Source organism: Semicossyphus pulcher, unplaced genomic scaffold (genome assembly GCF_022749685.1).
Source record: "Semicossyphus pulcher isolate SPU_LCO1_2020_fin unplaced genomic scaffold, fSemPul1.0.p SCAF_6, whole genome shotgun sequence".
Classification (NCBI taxonomy): domain Eukaryota; kingdom Metazoa; phylum Chordata; class Actinopteri; order Labriformes; family Labridae; genus Semicossyphus; species Semicossyphus pulcher.
Window position 1 is genome coordinate 8,521,579 of NW_027211737.1, and position 21,579 is coordinate 8,543,157.

The window sequence follows — 21,579 nt, forward strand, 5'->3', positions numbered from 1 at the left end:
GACAAGTAAAAGCTCACAACTTCATGCCGCCGCTGTGCTTTAACACTGACTCAGCCTCTGTGGAATCTCAGAGGCTCAGGCAGAAAATACAAAGCTGCACCTGAGCGGCTCGGGAAACAGACAATGATGCAATTGATCCTAACTTTTTTTTTCTTCACATCAGCGGAGAGATTTGCATCGGAATAGAACTTAACCAGGGAGGTATGAATTTCTGGGGGGGATATTTATCAAGAACACACAGTGTCTGTTTGCCGTCTGACAAAGAAAATGAGATAGATGAAGACAAAAGATATGTTTGAACACAGTAATGACAAAGGAAGATGTGATACGTGCGTAATCTGAAATTGAATTTTCCTCCAAGCAGCGGCGGAGATATTTGCAGTAGGTTTTTCGTTTTGTCTCACAAAAGTACAAACCAGAGCTACCCAGAAAACGAATCTGTTCCTGTTTAAAGAAAAAGTCTGGAAAGCCTCTTTGATGTCGCTGACAACTTAGGAGTAATGAGGAGATTGCTTTCCTCGGTGAAGCACGGCAAATCAAGAGATCAGGGGTCAGTTTCTACCCTCAATCAGCGCTCACTTCTCTGAGTGGTTGAAACGGACAGCGGCCTCGATGGGCTGAATTCCAATGATTTGCCCGGCCAATTAATCATTCTTCAAGAGGATAATGAAAAGGAAAACAAAAGATCAGAGCCCTCGACAGCTTTTACCTCGCTGGGAGGAAGGACAAGATAACAGGTTGTTGTTGTTGCTGTGTTAGGAAAGACTTATTGTGTTAACTAACTAATTTCATTACCTGCATTTAAGCACTTTGCAATCCCATAAATGCAATGTTAAAGTTAAAGATGCAGGAGTGGATTTTTTGATGCATTTTTGGCTGCATGGGGGCCATGGAACAATAACGTTTACATTTTACGGTTGTAATTTATAATAATTATGTAAGGGGTTGAGGGGCAAGGTAGTTGGAGTGAACTACATTTCTGCCAGGTGGCTCCACCCACTCCCAATTGACAGTATTGGGAGCAGGTGTGGGAAGCCACACACCTGGGGCTGATCAAACATCAGGGGAGGACAAAGGGGATCAGGAGATTCAGTTCGTGTGGCACATGCTGGGAATAGGAGGCTCTCTATCTCTTGCACTGTGAGACCCAAGGTGAACTTGTTGGTGATATTTCTTTTGAGCTGGTAAGGCAGTTAGCGGCCCAGCTAAGATAGTCCTTTTCTTTTGTGCATTTAATGACAGGCCTCCTGAAGGAGCTAGATTTTCTGTTTTGTCAAAGATTTTCTGTTAGGGTAAATAAAAACCCTTTGTTTTGCGTTAACCTGACTCTGTGTCTGATTGCTGCACCACCGTTTTTACCCTGTCCTCTGCCCAATCCTGTTACAATTACTTTATTGGCTGTGCAAAAACTCAGGGACATGGGCCATGGATATGGATTATTTGAGTATGATCTAATTTCGTTGCACAGGAACATATAACCAGAAACATCTGCTTGTCTTTTCAGCCACCTGTTTTGGTCTACAGTTTGGAAGATCTGCATTTTAGCTCACAAGATGCTCAAATATGTTGCAAACTTTGTCTGTCTGCCATTTGGTTCTGACCAGGTTTTTGCACCCTTGGTTTATCCGAACCTTTCGGCCTAAAACATCCGCCTGCTGCTGCTGATTAGAGTTCCAAAACTCTTACTAGAGTCTGGTGCAGAAAAACAAACAATGATTTAAAAAAAAATAGACTGAAAGGCTCCCAGAGAGCTGAAGGAGAATGCGGAGTTGGATGATAACAAATCTGTGGGTTTGTCACTATGGATGACCCATTTCAAAACTCATACTCTTTTTATCCCATGAAAATATGGATGACTGCCTCTTTAAGAAACTGTCATTTTAGCAAATCACTTTTTCATTTAGTCCCCCTAGAAATAATACTCGGCCCACATCATTTTTAAGGAAATCAGACTTCATAAAATGGATTCATTGAGCTCCACATCCAAAATATTAGACTAAATGTGCCTTTAAACTTCTTCTTCTCAAACTAAATGTTTCTAAATGCCAATCAGAAAGACTATTTGCCTGTGAAAATAGCAAATTTAGATGAATTACCCTCTTAGATCGAGTGGGATACGATGACAGACACTTCTGAGTGCCTCTGGCTTGGCACCTGACATGCATTTTATACAGATGTATAATAGCGGATTATTCTCAGCGAGCGAGAGTACAGCAAAAGAAAAAAAAAAAGGGCACAAGAGAACACTTGCCATTTACTTGAGGTTAGTTAACAGAACAACATTATGGTAAGTCAACAGACCAGAAAAACCCAAGCACCCCTCACACAGCAGAGCTTCTTTATCACAATCCCTCAGCAGCTTGTGGAAGAAACTTAGCACAGCATTAGCATACCACAGAGCACGAGTACAATGTGAGAGAGTGGATTTACCAGGCTGAAGAAGCAGTCATTTACATCCTTACAAACACTATGTGATGTGGTTCTATTCCTGCAGTATCACTTCTACTGTAAAAGTACAACACAATAAGCTTTGACTATTTTGTTGCATAGTCCCCGTGCTTTTAATAATATAAATAATAATGAGGTCATTATTAACTATATCACCCTTTGACTTTGTGGAGGACGAAATACTCCGGTGCTACAGTGCGGTAAAACACAAATGTCATTCACACTTTGATTCATAGTGTCAATTAGCTGCTGCTCTTGTATTTCCCAGGATCATGTTATTCTGATGCCTTTGTAAACACCAGTACAGTCTTTTTGAAATTTACTCTAAAAAGGCTTATGATGGGAGTTCATTTGCATTTAAATTGAAACAACAGTGCCAGGACAGAGTGTGGCTTCCAACACTCTCATTTCTGGAAGGTACAAATCACTGCGTCAACCAGGCTAAAACTCTGTCAGTACAATACAATAAAATGTTCGTGTTTGTAGAGCGAAAAATCAAATTTACATGTCACTGTCCAAAGTAAATTCAAGCTAACTTGCTACCTATATTGCTATTAATAATATTTTAACAAGGAATCAAAAAACATGTTGGCTATCTGAAAGGAGCTGCTCATTGTGACGGACCTGCAGATAATAATGACCCGAGTCTGTAGTTCAACTCAATCCTCATGGAGCATTTTAGATTCTGTCATTAAATTTTTACTCTGACAGGACTAACTGTAGGCTACATCATCTGCTCAGCACCAAACAGCACAGACAAAGTAAGAGACAAGCTTGTAAACAAAGCAGACCATTTAGCAGCTAGGGTCTATACCTTCTAAATATAGCAGAGCATTTAGCTGCTAGCAACTAGCTTGTAAACATAGCAGAGCATTTAGCAGCTGGAGTCTAACTTGTAAACATAGCAGAGCTTTTAGCATCTAGTGACTAGTGTGTGTATAAATGGGCCTTTAGCAGCGAGTGGCAAGCTTCAAAACATAGTTTAGAATTTGGCCCCTAATGACTAGCTTGTAAACATAGCAGAGCATTTAGCAGCTAGAGTCTAGCTTCAAAATAAAGTAGAGTGATTAGTAGCTAACGACTAACTTGTAAATATAGCACACCATTTAGCAGCTAGCGACTAGCTTGTAAACATAGCAGATCATTTGGTAGCTAGCAACTAGCTAAGTAACACAGTAGAGCATTTAGCAGCTGATGAGCCAGATAAAATTAATGATAACATGCTCTTTACAAGCCGGATGTGTAAGAAAATGTGTTTGACTTATGAACTTAAGGTGTTAATAGCTTGTTCCTGTTTCCTCGATCCACTTGGTAGATGGTGTCACCTGTCTTCTGCAGGATATCACATCAGTGGAGCACTAAGGTGCGTTGTGTTACTAAAGCATCTAGTGCTGAGGCTCTTCCTGAATAGTGGAAATGTAGTGAAATTTGTAAGCTGCAGAATTTAATCCCGGAGTCCCTGTACCAACATGTACTTTTGTACCTCTGTGAGTTGTTGTTATATTTTGCCTGGGAGTCATTGAGAAAAAACTCTTCACATTCAGTGCTTTCAGTGAATTGTTTGGCTCTGATTCAGGATTCTAAGCGGATAGAATTTGGGTCAAGCTTTACTCGTACATTTTCTCCAATATTTCCCCCGCCTCACACTTCTTTTTTTAAATAGACTGAACTGACCTGTCAGGTAATAATTTGTCAGTCAGTTCCTTTGCATGATGCACATTTGTTAATAATGTCAAGAACTCAATCACTCCTTTCTCTAGGCACTAAATACTGCACTCACAGAGGAAATCAATGCTCTAATAACTCACACAGAGGGATCAGTTTGAAAGAGCTAAATCTCAAAGCCCCAATCTCTTCTATATTCTTGATGCATTGAATGCTTGTAAGCCAGCAAATAAATGATAAGGTTCATTGTTTTTCTGAAAAGTATTGAGCTGATTTACTGACTGTCCAGTTCTTCTTGATGGTCAGCATGGCTTCTGATACGAGCATCAGAGTGTCATATATGACTGTAAAAACATCTAAATATTTAAGAAGTGAGTCTTTTCTTGACACTCTGAACAATATATGAAGTAGTCAAATTTTGATTAAACCTGCAGGAACTATGCACCCTGGCACTGCACAGTTGTATCTTAATAAAACATAATTAAGATACAACTTAGAGGTTCTGTATGCAACATCGCAGATCTATTGGTAGAGTTATTGGAAGAAATGGGATATAGAGTCCCTCATGTTGCACTGCCGTGTTTCTACACTTGCTCAGAATGGACAAACCAGACACTCGTTCTACAGCAGCAGTTTCCCAGCTAGCATAGTTCCACCTACACCCTTGTAAAGGAGTAGAGTTGTTTGTTTAAATCCGCAACCATGACCCTAACCACCTCTTATTCCTACAAAGCTCCTGTGAGGAACAAATTTCCAACCTTTTCAAATTCTACAATTTTTCTATTGACATCATAAGATATTACTGGGAGAATACCAATTTGCAAGTTAATTTTTGATTTCCAAGGGGCGTTATCAATGGCAGCGACTAAAATGCCTCGAGTCAGAGCACCAAAGCCTGTGATGTAGCGGAAGGTTGCTAGGCTAGGTAGCAAGTTCCAACATCCAATTAAAATGTCTTCTAGTTCAACAAAATATACAAACGTTTTGCATGACATGATTACATAACCAACACCTACCATTTGTGATTAAGGTGAATTACTGTGTGCAGTTTGTTACACACAAAAGGGGATCGATTGCGTTCCACATCAAAGGCAGCCATCTTGTTTGTACCTCAATGGCGCTTGAACCCGACCTATATCAGACGATATTGTGATTTGCCGACCTGTCTGAACATGAGGGGGACCAGGTGCATCTTAGTGATGAGCTTACAGATACATTTGGGATATCAACTCCATTGATGTTGCTGTAACTACATTGCAAATATCCGTAACTTAGCTAAATAGGCCTGTTTGTCTTTTTCCCAAATGCAGCCTGGACATCACTTCATGTTCCGTCTTGGACTCTTGAATCCTGACGCATTTTCTCACCTAAACTTGTCCATGCGGACATTTTTGTTGGCTACTGTACAGTGTGTTCTAGATTAAACTTAGAGCGATGAAGCCTCCTGGCTCTGGTTGGTGCACAGGGTGCATCATATGTGTGGGTGAAGGTATTTTTACTTGTTACTATGTGAAGGAACTTTCCAGGGAAAGACTTTAAAGTGTCTTATTCAGTTCCTATAGCCATCATTTCTCCTGTGCTCAAAGCTTAGTGATCTGTAAACAGTAGCATAAAGTGACTCCCTTCAGCTGGTGGCATCTCTTTGGAGTTTTGTAACAACTTCCTGTAATGGAGAGAAGTGGTTTCAGAGGAGGGAGAAATGAACTGGAAAGGGAGGAACACAGTTAATGAGGGGATACAGGGAGGGAGTCAATGATGCCTGAAGTCTTAGAAGACATTTATTTAAGCAATTGTTGGCACTCAATTTCACTTGATCAACAGCATGGTTCAAACCACAAACACTCCTACCTCTTTAGATCTCTCAAAACCATCAAATGCGTTCTTGCAAAGAAAGAAGCGGCAGACATTTTTGCACCTGGTGATTGAATGACCCTTGCTGGTGCCTCTCTGTTGATCTGAAGTAAACTGTTGAATGCAACTCAGGGAGCCGGTGGAAGCGAGAGTGCACAGGCGTGTGAAAGGTGAAAAAAGGTAATACTTTCCTGATAATAAAGAATCTGACTCATGACACCTCCATTCATTTATGAGCTCGACGTTAGATGGGGTTTGATTTGATGTGACTCATCTCGCTGGAGCCGGAGACAGCAGGGTGGGAATGAAAAGTCGATACGCTACGCTATTAGTACCGGAGAGAGGATTCGGTGGGAGATTAGCTCTGATTGTGTCTCTGTTGGTGGGAAGACAATTTATATTTCTTTAAATAATAATTTGTGGTAGCCGAGTTCTGGACTTTAAATTGTTGTGGAGCACCAGGCGCGACAATCCTATTTTTATGAGTGACACGGTCGATTGAATCTTGTTTTTCAAATCTCTCCCTATGTGGCAGAGAGATAAAAACAGTCGGCTCGAAGAAGAAACTACAGAGGGGATGTGGCCGCTTCAGCAAAATGGCTTTAATGACTGACCGTTTAGGACAATCATTAAGAAGTCAAACTGGTCAAATTAACTATAGTTTCACTCATATTCGACTGGAAGTACATTGTCAGAATCAATCGCTCATCTTATCCAGTGATGTAAACGTACTTTATGGTACATGTAGAACAAAAACAGCTTCCAACTAAACTCATGCTGTACGAGACAGATGACGACATGCCACACTTTAAAGCTTTTCTATTGACTTCAACATACTCAAACATTTCAGGCATGACCAGACTCGACACAGGGCTGTGGCTCAGTGGTAGAGTCGGTCTTCTCTCAATGGGAAGGTTGGCAGCTCAATCCATGACTGCTACCGTCTTCATGTCGAAGGGCCATTGGGCAACACACTGAACCCTAAATGTGCATAGATCCTGACTGGAGATTTGCGTAGTAGAGTGGAGATAGCCATCGGTGTATGGATGTGTACAGAGCCTGATAGGAGATTGGCGTAGTAGCCTTTCCCAACAGTGTGTGAATGGATGAATGTGACAGTAGTGTAAAAGCAATCTATTTACCATTTACTACAATGATAATGGATGTAATCATAGCCATGTTTCTGAACATGTGATGAACAAAACATCTATTTATCACTTCACAAATTCAGTAAGTCATGGCTATTAAGTCCTTATTCAACTCTAATTTATTAACTTCCCATCCAATCAAAATGTCTGACTTTATCAGCAACAGTTAAAACAGAGTACACAGGACCTGATAGAAGATTGACCATTTGTGACAGTGTTAGATGTTCCTTTTGTTACACTTCACCTTTACTGTGTCACCCCTCTTGATTTGTAAAATTGGAGAAAAGAATGCTACTGACTTTGTGACCCACTGGATTTTTCCTCAAGAGCCATGCTGTGGTTGGCAGTTTGCTTTTAAGCAACTATGGGATGGATCGCCATGAAATGTGGCATATAGACATATTTGTGGAGCTCTTGCATAGAATTAAAATGGCTTTGGGGATCCTTTGCTAGCAGATCAAACTTATAGCCTCGTCTAAATATCCATGTTAAAAATGCATTGGCACAACAGTTTACATTGAATGTTAACTCCCACTGACTCTGGAGGTCCCCAGACTTTTCCTGTAGAACCACCATGAGTTTGACATTTTGGCTTTTAGTGAAAGGTCCTGAAACTAATGAATAGGTTGCCACGGAGATTAATTCAGACAGGCAGGGTGCATTGATGATGAATTTGGTGATCCTCTAACTTTGCCACCAGCGTGATAATGAGGATGACATTTGCTGTTTTGAGTGAAAGCCTAAACTAACATTGCCATTAAATTTGATACAGACCTTTATGTTCCCCTCAGTATAAACTCTGATCACATTACTCGTCCCTGAACAACATTTCATTGTCTCCATTGCTTTGGTTTATGACTTAATGACTACAAAATTAAAGACAGTCCCATCAACCTCGGCTGTATTTGTTTAGTGCTCATTATGAAATGTTAGCATGCAGACACATTAAACTAAGATGGTGAACACAGTAAACATTGTAGCTTAATTCTAAATACAAGCCTCACTCAGCTTGTGGCATGGCTGTAGCTTAAATGTACCACCTAAATGCAGCAGACTAATGCATAAGTGCAGTCTTTAACAGCTGTAGAGAACTACTACAATGGGAGAAAGAAATTGCATCTAACTACACATCCATATTTGCTCTGGATATTGGAGTTAGTTCTATAGATAATATATTCATATTTCTTGTTATTTTAAATGTATTAATTGTACAGGGGCTGCAGGGTGGTGCAGTGGTTCGCGCTGTTGCCTCACAGCTAGGAGGTTTCTGGTTTGTATCCCGGGTTCTGATGTAGGGGGCCTCTCTGTGTGGAGGTTGCATGTTCCCCCCCGTGCATGCATGGGTTCCCTCAGAGTACTTCGGCTTCCTCCCACAGTTCAAAGACATGCTTATTAGGTTAATTGGTGACTCTAGAATTGCTTGTAGGTGTGAATGCGAGCGTGATAGGTTGTCTGTCTCTGTGTGTCAGCCCTGTGATTAACTGGTGATCTGTCCAGGGTGAACCCTGCCTCTCGTCCAATGACAGCTGGGATAGGCCTCCCCGCATCCTTCCATAGATAATGGATGGATGGATGTTATACCTTTAATACTAGCTGCAATATAAAATAAAGTTATTATACTTATTATCATGAAAAATAGTGGCGGTGCAATAACTATTATATCCAAGATATTTGGGTGAGTAGTGCATATTTTTTTCAATAATGCTCGTTGCACTGCAGGTGTCCGCCAAGATATTTTATATGACACACACCATGTTCATGTAATAACTGTTCAGTTATTTTCATTTCAGTCTGGTATGTTATTTTTGGCTGACCACCAGGGTCAGCCCTACACATGGCTCTGTATGTGGCTGACTGACTGACTGACTGAGTGACGGTACTTTCAGAGCCATAGAGAGAGAGAGATGCTACATCGCAATGGTGGATCACGGAGCATATTGGACCTCCACTGACACGACTCTCTGTCTATACAGCTCTGGATACTTTGTTCGGGGAGTAGGCGGGACTGCTTGTTCGCTGCTTGTCCGCTGTCCTCACCTACGTCCGCAGGGCGCGCCTGCTTTCAAACATGTTGTTATCGGCCTCATAAGGACAGTCCTTGTAACACATTGCCCACAAAAGCGCACACTGACCTGATGCGGTCGGCCACATACTAGGTATTGACCTAGTCTTGTTATATTATAAATATGAAACACAGCTAGAGGTTAAATAGCAGCCATTCATAATAAACCCTTGCAATTAGCATCAGGTGGTGAACACAGACACAGTGTTTCCTGCCACTTTAATACACATACAGACATGTTTGCATGTTCAAAATCACCATAATATACAGTCACACCAACAGGGTTCAACAAGATTAGACATCCATTTGGTTAATAGTTTGGCACATACTTCATGTCACGATAATTAACTAAAGATACTACTGCAGAAAGCTAGTGCATCACAAAGGTCCAAAGAAAAATCAGGTTTCTTTCTGCTCTTATTTGGTTTTAAAGCATGCCTCTATAAGATCACCTGTGGAATATGTTCTGTGATCAGTTCTTTTTATGTCTTCATTCTAAGTGTTTCACTTGTTCAGGGTTATAAAGTGGTAAATAGCCTCTAAACATATCTTTAAGTAGACATTTTCAGTATATTCAGGTGAACTAACACAGCTGACGTGTTTGAGCATAGAGTCGGCTCTGAGCCAGCCTGTCTAGCCTGAAACCCTTGAACACAACACAAGTGAGGTTGTTGATTGTGTAGATTAAGCCGGGGTCTATTTTTCTGTCCTTTGAAAATGTCTCTCTGACAGGACTAATACTTCAGAAATGAACTTGAACTTGGACTTAAGTGACAGATGGTTCAATCTGCAGCTCCTCCAGGCATAAGTATGGATTTCTTTTTAACTCGAGCTGTTAACTTGTTCCACTTCACTGGAAATGGTTTCCTGCTTTATCAAAACACATCATTGAAAATAAGAAGGTGAAACACTCAACTGGGAGACTCGCACATAAGTGGATCTTTTATATAAAATCTAATATACCTCTGCTTTTATTGTTAAAGAAGTTTCCTGTTGTCTTTTTTAGAAATCAAATTACGCTCGACTGCTTGTCAGAACACTGTGTTCTTATACCTTTTAAGAATCCTCCACCAAACAGCGAGCAAACACAAACAATGCATCCAAAAGCCAATTCTGCATTATCTGAACTGACACCCGGCTTTCCTTCACTCAGCAGGTTTGCATCATTTGAAAGAGACAAGCTGGTGTTTTGTTCCAGTCTGGGTCCATTATGGTGACAGTGCTGCTGGTGAGGACTTCAAATTGTTTCAGGAGAAAGACTTCTGAGTGAAAAAGCAGTTATTGAAAAACATAATGTGCAGGATACACGAGAGGCGGGGGGGCACAGAATTGTCACCACCTGTCCCGTCTGATGTGATGAAATACAAAAGCTCTTTGGCAGACAGAACTTTACAAAATATATAAAAGGAACAAACAATGCTTTGACTGTTTATCCTCATTGTATTCTGTTAGGTCCTCATTTGTTACATTTAATGCATAAAGAAGGAAACAGGCTGATATGTCGCGCTGCCAGTTTTGGTACCTGATACCTGGTAGTTTTGGCAAATCTAAAAATACCACTGATGTCAGTGTTCAATTATCTCGGTATTTGTCGTTTCTGACAGCAACGACACCTCCCAATAAAGGAAACGTCAGGGGATCATCAAAGTTATTCGGCTTTATCCCCCGAGGACCAAGAATGTAATACATTATCACAGCCCATCCAATAAACCTCAACCAACCATCTAGAGACGTGTAGCTAAAACATATAGCATTTAATTTACTTCTTCTGGCAGAGGCCAGCCCCTCCCCCAGCCTTCACACCAAATAACTGGATACAATTTCTAAAGTCATTGTAAGCAGACAAAATTCACCTAACTAGATAAGTGCCCTGAGTAGAGTGCAGATGTCCGTCAGGTGAATCTGTGGCCATGCGGATGAGGAACAATCACCTGATGTGGTTCAAACAAGACCAAACTGTTCAATGGATGTGCATTTTTTTTAAGCCAAAATGAGGCTTGCAACAGAATAGGTAAGGCTTGATTTTAGCCTAGCTGATTGCCCTACATGGCTTTTGCTCTGTGATTTTGTATTATGTTATAAATTAGGCTGATGGCTCCAGTAGTCTGCAAGATAAGTGCAGACAGTGTTGACCTCGGGCTGGGGAAAATAGTGTTGGGCTGGTAGATGAACTTTGGGCTGCTTCTGTCAACATTTGGTGGGATTTTGAACACCAAACAAGCTGTCATTTTATGGTCATAATCAAAGATTTCATTGTTTACCTATTTGACTGACATGAGTTGTATTCAATCCTGTGAATAAAGGAGAACCTATCGTATTTACTGTAATCCTACAGTTTTTAAACAGGTTGGATTTTGTTGTGGGCTGCCCCGCGACCCTGAACAGGATAAGTGGTATGGATAAAGGTATAGGATATAGGTTATAGGAAATAGGTATAGATGGATGGATAGATGGATTATATTGTTTTGGTGTCACATTTCATGGCAATATTTGATCACTTTATTGTGTTTTCGCCACGACACCAATTTGTGTATTTGGTTGTCTAACTGCACTCTCTTTGGGTTGTGATAATATATTTATCTGACATTTTATCCTTGGTTATTAGATGCAGGTATGAAGCTTTGCATGCTTATGATCTGTTTTCTATTGCGTGTGTACTGCTTTTACGGTTTACACGGGTTTCTTGGTTACGATTTGGGCTGGTTTTGAGTTGTAATTGGGCTGGAAACTGACGGTCTGATTTGGCAACACTGAGCGCAGACAGAATGATACACCCTCGGATGACGGAGTAAATTAAACATCAGTACAGTTGCACAATGTAATTATGACACTAATGTCAGTTGCTGCACACTGAGGCTGACTTTACAATAGTCCAGTATTGTAAGTAGGCCTGTAGAGCCACAAGGTGGACTCTAAGAAAAGATAAGGCCAGTGATTTATTTTTAACTCTCCCTCCAGAGATGTACAGGTGGCCTGTATCGGTGTGTTGGGATGTCATTATTGCCCTCATTAGCATACTGCTGGAGCCTGCCACTGACACCTGCAATGCCCAAAGAAAAGTCTCTCACTGAGTGAATTACATTTGACTCTTTGACCAACAAAGGTTCAGAATCCCCCTGAAGGAATTAAGCTGATTTCCTGGATCCTTTTAACTTTTTATTCAGTCTCTTGTTTCCAAGGACAGAGTACTTCTACAGACGCCTGATGAAGTTTGTCCTCTATGACTGAAGCTTAAGCATCTGTTTGAAGTATTACTTTTGTCACACTTTGCTCATTAGCTTATGTAAAGTAAGCTGATCTATTCATTTGAATGTATAGTCTGTGATTTTCACGCTATGACTCCTCTGTGAAAATGCTGCAGGGTTCTGCTGAGAATCAAATGAAGGTATTTTCACATCGACACAGTTTTTTTGTTTGTGGAGCTGAAGTCTGCCTGACTCTGGGGAGTTCTGTTGTTTATGTGACATCATTACCACATTAGACTTAGAACTACAACTCATCTGTGCCCTAATGTTCAACAAAACAGAATCCTAATTAGAGCCTGAGATCCAATTCACCTTTGACTGATTCATGACCGGCACAAATTTGTTCATCAAGGCTGCTTGTTGCACAAAAGGTAATGTCAGGGCATCACTAAAGTCAGCAGGCGGGGGAGCATTCTCCCCGGGGGAACATGAATGTCTGTAAGATACTTAATGGCAGAGCTATTTCACTCTTGACAAAAGTAATGAACCCCCCTCCCAGCCAGAAATGCAATCTCTAGAGATAAACATCCTTCCTTCTTCGCGTAGGCCGCCACCTCCAAACACCTTCCAGTCCCTACACCAGCAGAACTCTGAAGTGATTGCAAACAGATGAAATTTAAACCGTTCCTAAGCTAACTCCTGGAACAGCAACAAGCTAATTTTCCAAAATGTTGGTTAAATGTTTTAAGTAACTTTAATATCGACAAAATTGTACGTTGGGCTGCCCCCTAATAGTTGACCAAACATTTAAATTAAAAGTGTCTACATTCCACCAACTTCTCATTGGTCTCATGACCATTTTACACAATTTACTAAGCTAGTTAGCGGCTAGAAGCTAGGCTAAAGCCAACTGAATTAGCCTGAAGAAACCAGCGGTCTCCTAACTGTGGTTTGAAGGACCAAATCAGGGGGAAAGATGTTATACTGTGTTTAAATTATGTTCAGTCTTCTTACTGCTTTTTGTGACACATTCAGAATCATTTATGTTACTGCTTTTACCGTTAGCATTGTCATTAGCAGGCTGCTTGTTTTGTTTGTGCGCCATGAAATTATATTTTAGAGACTTTTAGGTCACCTCGAAGATTTCAGTTTCGTTCTCTTTGGTGGCACCTATGGCGATAAACAATCATTGCAGGAGCACACTTCCCAGATATCCAGACAGTGTTGCATGTGTGACGTCCACAGTTGGCTCCGGTTGTAACTCTTGATTTTCCTCGCTGACGGTCGCTTTCCCTTTCAGACTGTTTGCTTCATCTGAGCGTCGAGTTTGTTTCTTTTTCTTTGGATTCTCACTTATTGTTGAAGTTGTATCTGTAGTCATCCATCTTTTCTTTGTTTGTTCAGCCATAGTAGATTACTGTTTACTCACAACGCTTGCAATGACCGGAAAAGCAGCCGCTTAGCTCCGCCTACCCTCTCTGGCAGACCAACCACTGCTGGATGATGGAAAACGCGTCACTAACTGGGCGCCGCTTGGGATTTTTTCCACGAAAGTGGCCACAGACACCCAGTGTGTAATACTGCAAATGCAAAGGCTTTCATCAGTGAGCCATCGGCTCAATCACCACTGTGTTACCTCATTCAGCGATAGATAGTGACTTGTCTTCCAGATTATTACTTTAAGGATTGTAATTTATATCAGTAATGAAACAAAAACTATTTAAACTGTTTTCCTAAGTAGAAAAAGATGCAAATGATGAGATTTAAATTAATATCATAAACATTCAAAAAGTCGACTATTGGCTTAAACCACTGAATACTAGTCAGCTAAAAAGATCTTTAGTGGAGGGCAGACTTGTTTGTAAGTACAGTGTAATTATGACACTAAAATCGCTGTGCTGCACACTGAGGCTGACTTTAGAAGAGTCATGTATTGTAAGTAGGCCTGTAGAGCCACAAGGTGGACTCTAAGAAAAGATAAGGCCAGTGATTTATTTTTAACTCTCCCTCCAGAGATGTACAGGTGGCCTGTATCGCTGTGCTGGGATGTCATTATTGCCCTCATTAGCATACTGCTGGAGCCTGCCACTGACACCTGCAATGCCCAAAGAAAAGTCTCTCACTGAGTAAATTACATTTGACTCTTTGACCAACAAAGGTTCAGGATCCCCCCGAAGGAATCAAGCTCCTGAACCTGTAACCTGTATCCAAAGACTGAGCAATGTAGCTCAGGCCTGTGTGATTAAAGCTTCAGCATCCTTTTATATTTCCATGACTCTTTAGTCTTTGTAACTCTGGGGAGTTTTGTTGTTCCTGTGACATCATTACCGCATTGACTTAGAACTGTTTCCCATCAGTGTCCCGATGTTCAATGAAACCGGAACTTAATTAGTACCTGAAATCCAATTCACTTTCGACTGATTCATGACCTGCTGAACCACGGACAGATTTAAGACTCACACTCCTGTTTATCTCAGCAGCACACCTGGAGTGTAACTCTATACTGTTGTTCTGCTCTGACACCAGCAACTGATGTCAACACAGTTACAGTTACAGTACACATGCTCTAATCTTTCTAGAAACAATGTCACACATGGCAAGCACAGAAAGGGAAACTATTGGTAAACTAAACACTCGTGTAAGGTTTGATAAAGATTTTGTTAATTAGCAATTACAGATAAAGAGTTAATGACGCTTTACTCTTGTTGGTCTCCCACTTGAAAGCCAGACTTGTTTACTTTACTGCCACGCTACATAAAGGACTATTTCCAAAAGGACTATTACTATATTGTGCCATATGAGCGTCATTCCTCTGGCTCTTGACCTGAGTCATGCATGTTTGTTTTTCTTCCTTTTGCCCTGGGATAGACTGTAGTGGCCATTTGTCCTTGGATCAAATAGAAACCGAAACTCAAAATCAAGCAGCCAAATGTTGCTCATGGGATGTGGATCAAAAATGTCCAAGCAAGCGATAAGTTGGTCAGCGTTTATTGAACGATTTCTTTGGCAAACAAACATTGACAACATGACAGCTCCCTAAAAGGCTGCAGTGTAGGTCATAAAGCCCGCCTCCTCCATGTTAACAGATGCGACATGAGTCAAACTATAAAATCAAAGTACACGTCAAATACATTTTCATTGTCATTATAGTCAGTTCTTATTAGTCGTATTACTTCAGCTTGTTTGACAGGGGCCGTGCACAACACAACCTTTGGGCCAGAGTTAGCTATATAGCTAATTTACATCTGAGGTCCCTGGGCGGGAAGATCTGAAAAAAACACACATTACAACACAAACAATTAAAGACAATACAAATTAACACATTTCACAAAAAGTGTATCACACTTACCGAAAAAACAGCAAGGATCCCGCACATCAGCGTCTTTAACTGCCATACAACGTATTTCACAGATACGTGAACTTCAATGACTGTAGTGATTGTTTTAGTTACGTCTCCTCTCTCCGTTCATCCTCTACTCTGCTAATCTGGAACAGATCGGCTGCAGGAGATGTATTTGTCGACAGCTGTCAATCATCCTTTTGACAGCATCAAATAATTAATTAATACTAAACTTGTCAGAAAAATGAACACTTGGACGTAAATCAGCATGATAATAACTAACTATAATGACAGAAACCATGTTTGAGAAACATTTATCTGGCGTGTATTTTGATTTTATAGTTTGACTCATGTCCCATCTGTTAACATGGAGGAGACGGGCTTTATGACCTATACTGCAGCCAGCCAGCAGGGGGCGATAGAGAGGGTTTGGCTTCCCTTTTAGGGAGCTGTCATGGCGTCCATCTTTTCATACAGTCTATGCTTCAGACCAACAGGAGAAGCTGTTTTGCTGTTAAATACGCCAACATGGCGACACAAACTCTGGCTCCAAAGGCACAAGATGGCAGCTCCCGCTTCCAGGCGTATTTTGTCTTCACTTTTTTCCTGCACGTCGTCCTTCTATATACAGTCATTGGCTCATGCAGGCTTTGTGACATGGATGTGCAGTCGTTAAACCCAAGACAATTCAGTTGACTTGACTGGCTGCTGACTTCTCTGTTCCGGCTGATGGAAGCGACTGGGCAGGTAGGACCATCCTGCCGAGCCCCGGGGGATTTTCACTCTGTTGATGTCGTGTGTGCTGCGGTACCTCGGGGCACGGAGCAGCAGTGACAACTGTGATGTACACAACATCTGTGGCGACTGCCGGGTTCTGTGGGGTCACAGGGAAAACAGCAATCAATAATCCTGCGATCACGTGTCACTGGTGGGATGCATGTAACCACATGTATGAATATACAGTTGTTCCCACCATGTCTCATGCATGGCCTGGTCCTTTCCCCCTGTCTCTCTCTCCCTGTCTTTCTTTCCCCCTTTTCTCTCACACAACACGATACATCCCCTCACATGACCATCCTGCTCTCAGCCCTCATTACTAGCATATTGATCGCCCCCAATGCTCCCCCTCCCCGTCCTGCCTCGCCTGCTTTGTCGCAGCAGTGTCTGTGTACCGTAGCGCCTGTCGATACCATCTCTTTTCATTTAGAAACAAATGATGCGCAGGTGCTGCTATCTCCTCAGCGATCAAAAGTGCGTAAAATAACTGCAGCAAAAAAGAGAACGAAGGTAGGATAGTGAGTGCATGTGGGGGGTATGCATCAGGAAAGCAGTTGGCATTGCTGCAGATAAGGAGGTAAAACAAATAAAAACAATATTCATCCTTCAGAAAGCCGAAAAAGAGCGCTTTCAAGTCTCGCCGCGCCTCACTGTGTGCGTGCGTTTGTTTGCTCACGACCAAACGTCAAATCCTTGTCACTCCACCGCCATTCCCCCCCACATCACTAAAACTCAGGTGTGTATCCAGCTGACTTACCTCTGCCACAAGAATACACACATTATAGACGGGGATAAAGGGAGAAGCAAAGATCAAAACCACGTCCCCCCCCTTCTCCCCCTCCCCAGTTAACCACCCCCAGCTGAAGTGGTAGGCAGTGTAGTCACAAAATATGACAGGGATAGCGATCCACAAAGGACCTAAGCCTCTCATTCCATCCATGACAGAGAGTGCTGGAGAGGTGGGCGTCGGAGAGAGGGGGCTTTGTGAATACCTGATGAGTTCAACCAAGGAGGTTCAATCAGGCCTGGGAGAGGAGAAGGCGAGGAGGCAGTGGTGGAGAGGAGGGGAGGCAAGGGCGTCTCATCCTGAAAGGTTTTCTCCCTCCTACTGCTGCTGTTTTTCCCTCTGAATACCTCTTTTTCTCCATCCTCCCATTCCCTTCCTCTCATTTATCTATCTTCACAATCCTCACGCTCCCTTTCGCTCGGCTTCCCTCCGTCGCTCCATCACTCTCTCTGTCTCCTCTTGCCGCAGTCCCAAGAGGGCCACTTTGGCTAAACAAGGGATTTGAAGATCAGAGGCCAATCTTGTGCGAGAGGTAAACACAGGAGGCTTCTGCCGTCCTGAGAATAGATGCGACGACTTAGGAATGAAGGTATCAACTGGGCACATTAAGTCAATTGCATGTTAAAGGGGATTATCGCTGATATGAGTCATTGACAGTCTTTAATTGAAAAGCAGCATGAGGGAAAATGACGGGGCAAAGGCAGCATGAGACTTCACAGCTCTGTGCTCTCGCTGAATGTTTTTCACTTTACTCATTCAAGTCGTGAAATTCAAGAAATGTAATTGAAAGTCAGAATGAAAGAGGATGACAGAACTGTAAGGCTGCCTGGCTTCAGGAATAAACGACACAGTGTAGTAGAAAAGACGCAGGCGATGGACGCCGAAACTATTAATCAAGAAGATCGACCGGTTTCTCCTTGAACGTGAAGGTTAACTCCCGATAAGAGAGCTTTGAACTGTATCTTACAGTCATACCCAACAGCTGGCGTTTAATGAGTCAGACCCCATTTACATTTCATGCATCTTGGGCGGACTGGATAGCCATCAGATAAGCTAAGTGTGCACGCAAGAAGCATTCGAGATGTGCTGAAAATCCAACTGCACTCCAGCCAAATGTTAAAAAGGTGTACAGTGGATCTACATCACTGAGTGCTCTGAGGCGGGATCCGGCCTCTGTGAGCACGGCAGCTGAAGTTTAGCTGTTTTTCTTATTCCACAAAAGCGACTAGATAAAGCAGTTTCAACGATCGCATAAAACTGTCACATGCTGCTACAAGGTTATCTGCTCCCTGATCGGCTTATTGATTCAGTGAGAGAGCATTGATCTGTATGGGTTAGGTAGCAGTGACAATAAGGGCCTGTGAAGGGTGAAGGGTCAACTCTTTTTGTAGATCATGAAAACAATTTATCCTAGAGTTTGTCAGTTTATGGATAGTTTTAGCTAGCCACATGGCGGCAGATATGTCTCATTGCATGGCAGCACACCACCTAAAGCTGTCCTTCTCTCTAGGGAGTCTACGGCTCGGGCTGGAAGGTACCATGGTGTGACACTGGAAGACCAGTGTTCTCACCTTCAATATTGCTCCAACCATAGGGATGCATCCTCAGCCACATCTGGAGAATACATCCATTCCTCACCCAGAAGGTCGCACAGGTCCAGGCTCTTTTTATCTCACTCCTGGTTGGTGCTTCTGCATGTGCAATCCTACTTCTTCAGCTTACCCAGAGCGCAGCAGCCCACCTGGTCTTTAATTTCCATGAGTTCTCCCACACACAGCTCCTCCATTCCCTGCTTTGGCAACCAGAGGCTGCACATATCTGCTTTAAGTCACTGATAATTGCCTACCATGCTTCAAAGTATGGTGGCCGATAAGTGCAATCGTGCTGCAATGGCCCAAACCGTTTCTATTCGAAGAAACAGGCTGCAAATTCAGAAACATTGCAATTTTGTTTTTGTTGCAAGACAAAAACTTGCTACAAAAGGCTGAAACAAATGCATTAAAGTTGAAATCTCGAAGATCCTAGTTTCATTCTCCTATGCGGCACCTATGGCGATAAACGGTAATTGCAGGAGCACACTTCCCAGACATCCAGACAGTGTTGCATGTGTGACGTCCACGGTTGGCTCCGGTTCTAACTCTTGATTTTCTTCGCTTTCCTTTTGACTGTTTGCCTTCATCTAAGTGTCGAGTTTGTTTCTTTTTCTTTGTATTTTTACTTATTTTTGAAGTTGTATCTGTAGTCATCCATCTTAGCAGCCGCTTAGCTCCACCTACCCTCTCTGGCAGACCAACCACTGCTGGGCGGTGGAGAACCATTTTTTTCACAAGCGGTGCCCAGTTAGTGGCGCGTTTTCCGAAAAGCTTGTGATTTCTTTCCCCGAAAGTCACCACAGACACGCAGTCTGTAATGCTGCAAATGCAAAGGCTTTCATCAGTGGGCCATCGGCTCAATCACCATTGTGTTACCTCATTCGGCGATAGACAGTGACTTAACAGACATTTATTTAACTGAAAATCTTTGAGATTCAAACGCTTCAAAAACACACAAGCTGCAAATCATGCGCTCAGCTCATGTTCAAAACATAGACTTAACCACCACTCTCGGGCACAAACCCCTTGACCTTTGACCCTGGTAACAGAGGTGCATTGTTATTCAAACTTCTTCAGGTTAAACATCATCGGCTTGAAACAAACAGGAACATGAAGATGGGAGATATATGGACATCTTCACTAAATTTGACAGGCTGAAAGATTGATTGAGTAATTAAAAAAGCAATGGACGGATGAATCATTAGTGTAAATAATCATTAGGTCCATGATGAATACTTATTCAAAATGACCTTGACAACTGGGCAAATTAAATATTAAACAAACTAACTCACTAAGTACTGCAGTCCTTCCCCTTAACTCCAAGCTAAGTGTTGTATACCTAACTCGATTGTTTCTGAGTCAGTTGTGTGCAGATTAAATAACACAACCACATTTCCTGCTGCTTTAAAACACAGATCTGCCTTGACATTCTCAGTGATCCAAGATAACAACAAAAGAAGCACAAAGCCCTTTTGTTGCAGTTACATAAGACTTCTCTACTGTAAGAGGTTTGCCGCTGGTTAAGGAGCCGCAGCCGCCTATGTGCTAACTCCACTGTGTCGTAGTCGAGCACATGAGAGGGAACGTGATGCAAAGGATGCGCACATGATGCATCACATCCTGAAAGCTGTCTGTTCACCTGAGGCTCATTCGTAGAAGAAATGTCTGTCTCTCAGTTTGATGTGAGGCGACTTTGGTGGCAAAAAGATGTGCAGTGAAGGTAAAACTCTTCTTTATGATGTGCACTAATGAGGTGAAGCGAGACGAAAATGGTCCGCTATTGATTCTCCTCATTGAAGAAGATGTAAAGAGATGTAAAGAGAAGCAGACAGATTTGAGGAAGACGTTTTAATCTTTGAGAAAATGTAGATTGGATCAAAGGCTCGGCATCAGGGACATACTGATATTCACTGTCTGTGATACCAGACCTGCATATTGTGAGCTATTATAATGGACTAATTAGGTAGTTAAAAGAAAAAAAAGATGGTGTCACAAAGATTAATGCTGCATGCACAAGGACTCAGGCAGACAGCTGACAGACAACACCTCCGAACGGCAAAGGACAAACAAACAAACATCATCACAGGATGTCAAAACGAATCACGCAGGAAGTTGTTTTACTTTGGTGATCTCCTGTTCTTCACAAAGAACTAAATACATTTCAGTCATCAAAGTAGCTTTCTCCTAATATTTGATTAAAAACTCATTTGAATTCCCCAAAAAAACACAAGGTCATTTGCTGTGTTCAAAATGCCATACTATACTAGTACGTACTGATTAGGCCAAAATGTAGTATGCAAACAAAAGCAAAATGTGCAGTGTGCCAAAAATACCCGGATGTCGTACTGATTCCGAGAAAATCTGAAGTATGCATCGGACCAGTCTACCTCGCCTACTGTATCCCACAATGCAAAGCGCTGAAATGTCACATCGGCAGTTGAAATGACGAACAGCATCATCATTCCAGCAGAAAGGGGGCGCTATAGCTAAAGAAACGTCGATTATTGTTTACTTCCGCCTGGCGGAACATACTGCAAAATGAATTTGAAAAGCTCCTCCATACTACAGACTACCGCCGAACGCAGTATGCAGTATATAGCATGTAGTCTGTAGTATGTAGTACGGCATTTCGAAAAACAGCCATTGATTCATTTCCAACCATAGACCGCATAAAAAGGTTAGACGACATGACAGCTCCCTAAAAGTGAAGCCAAACCCTCTCTA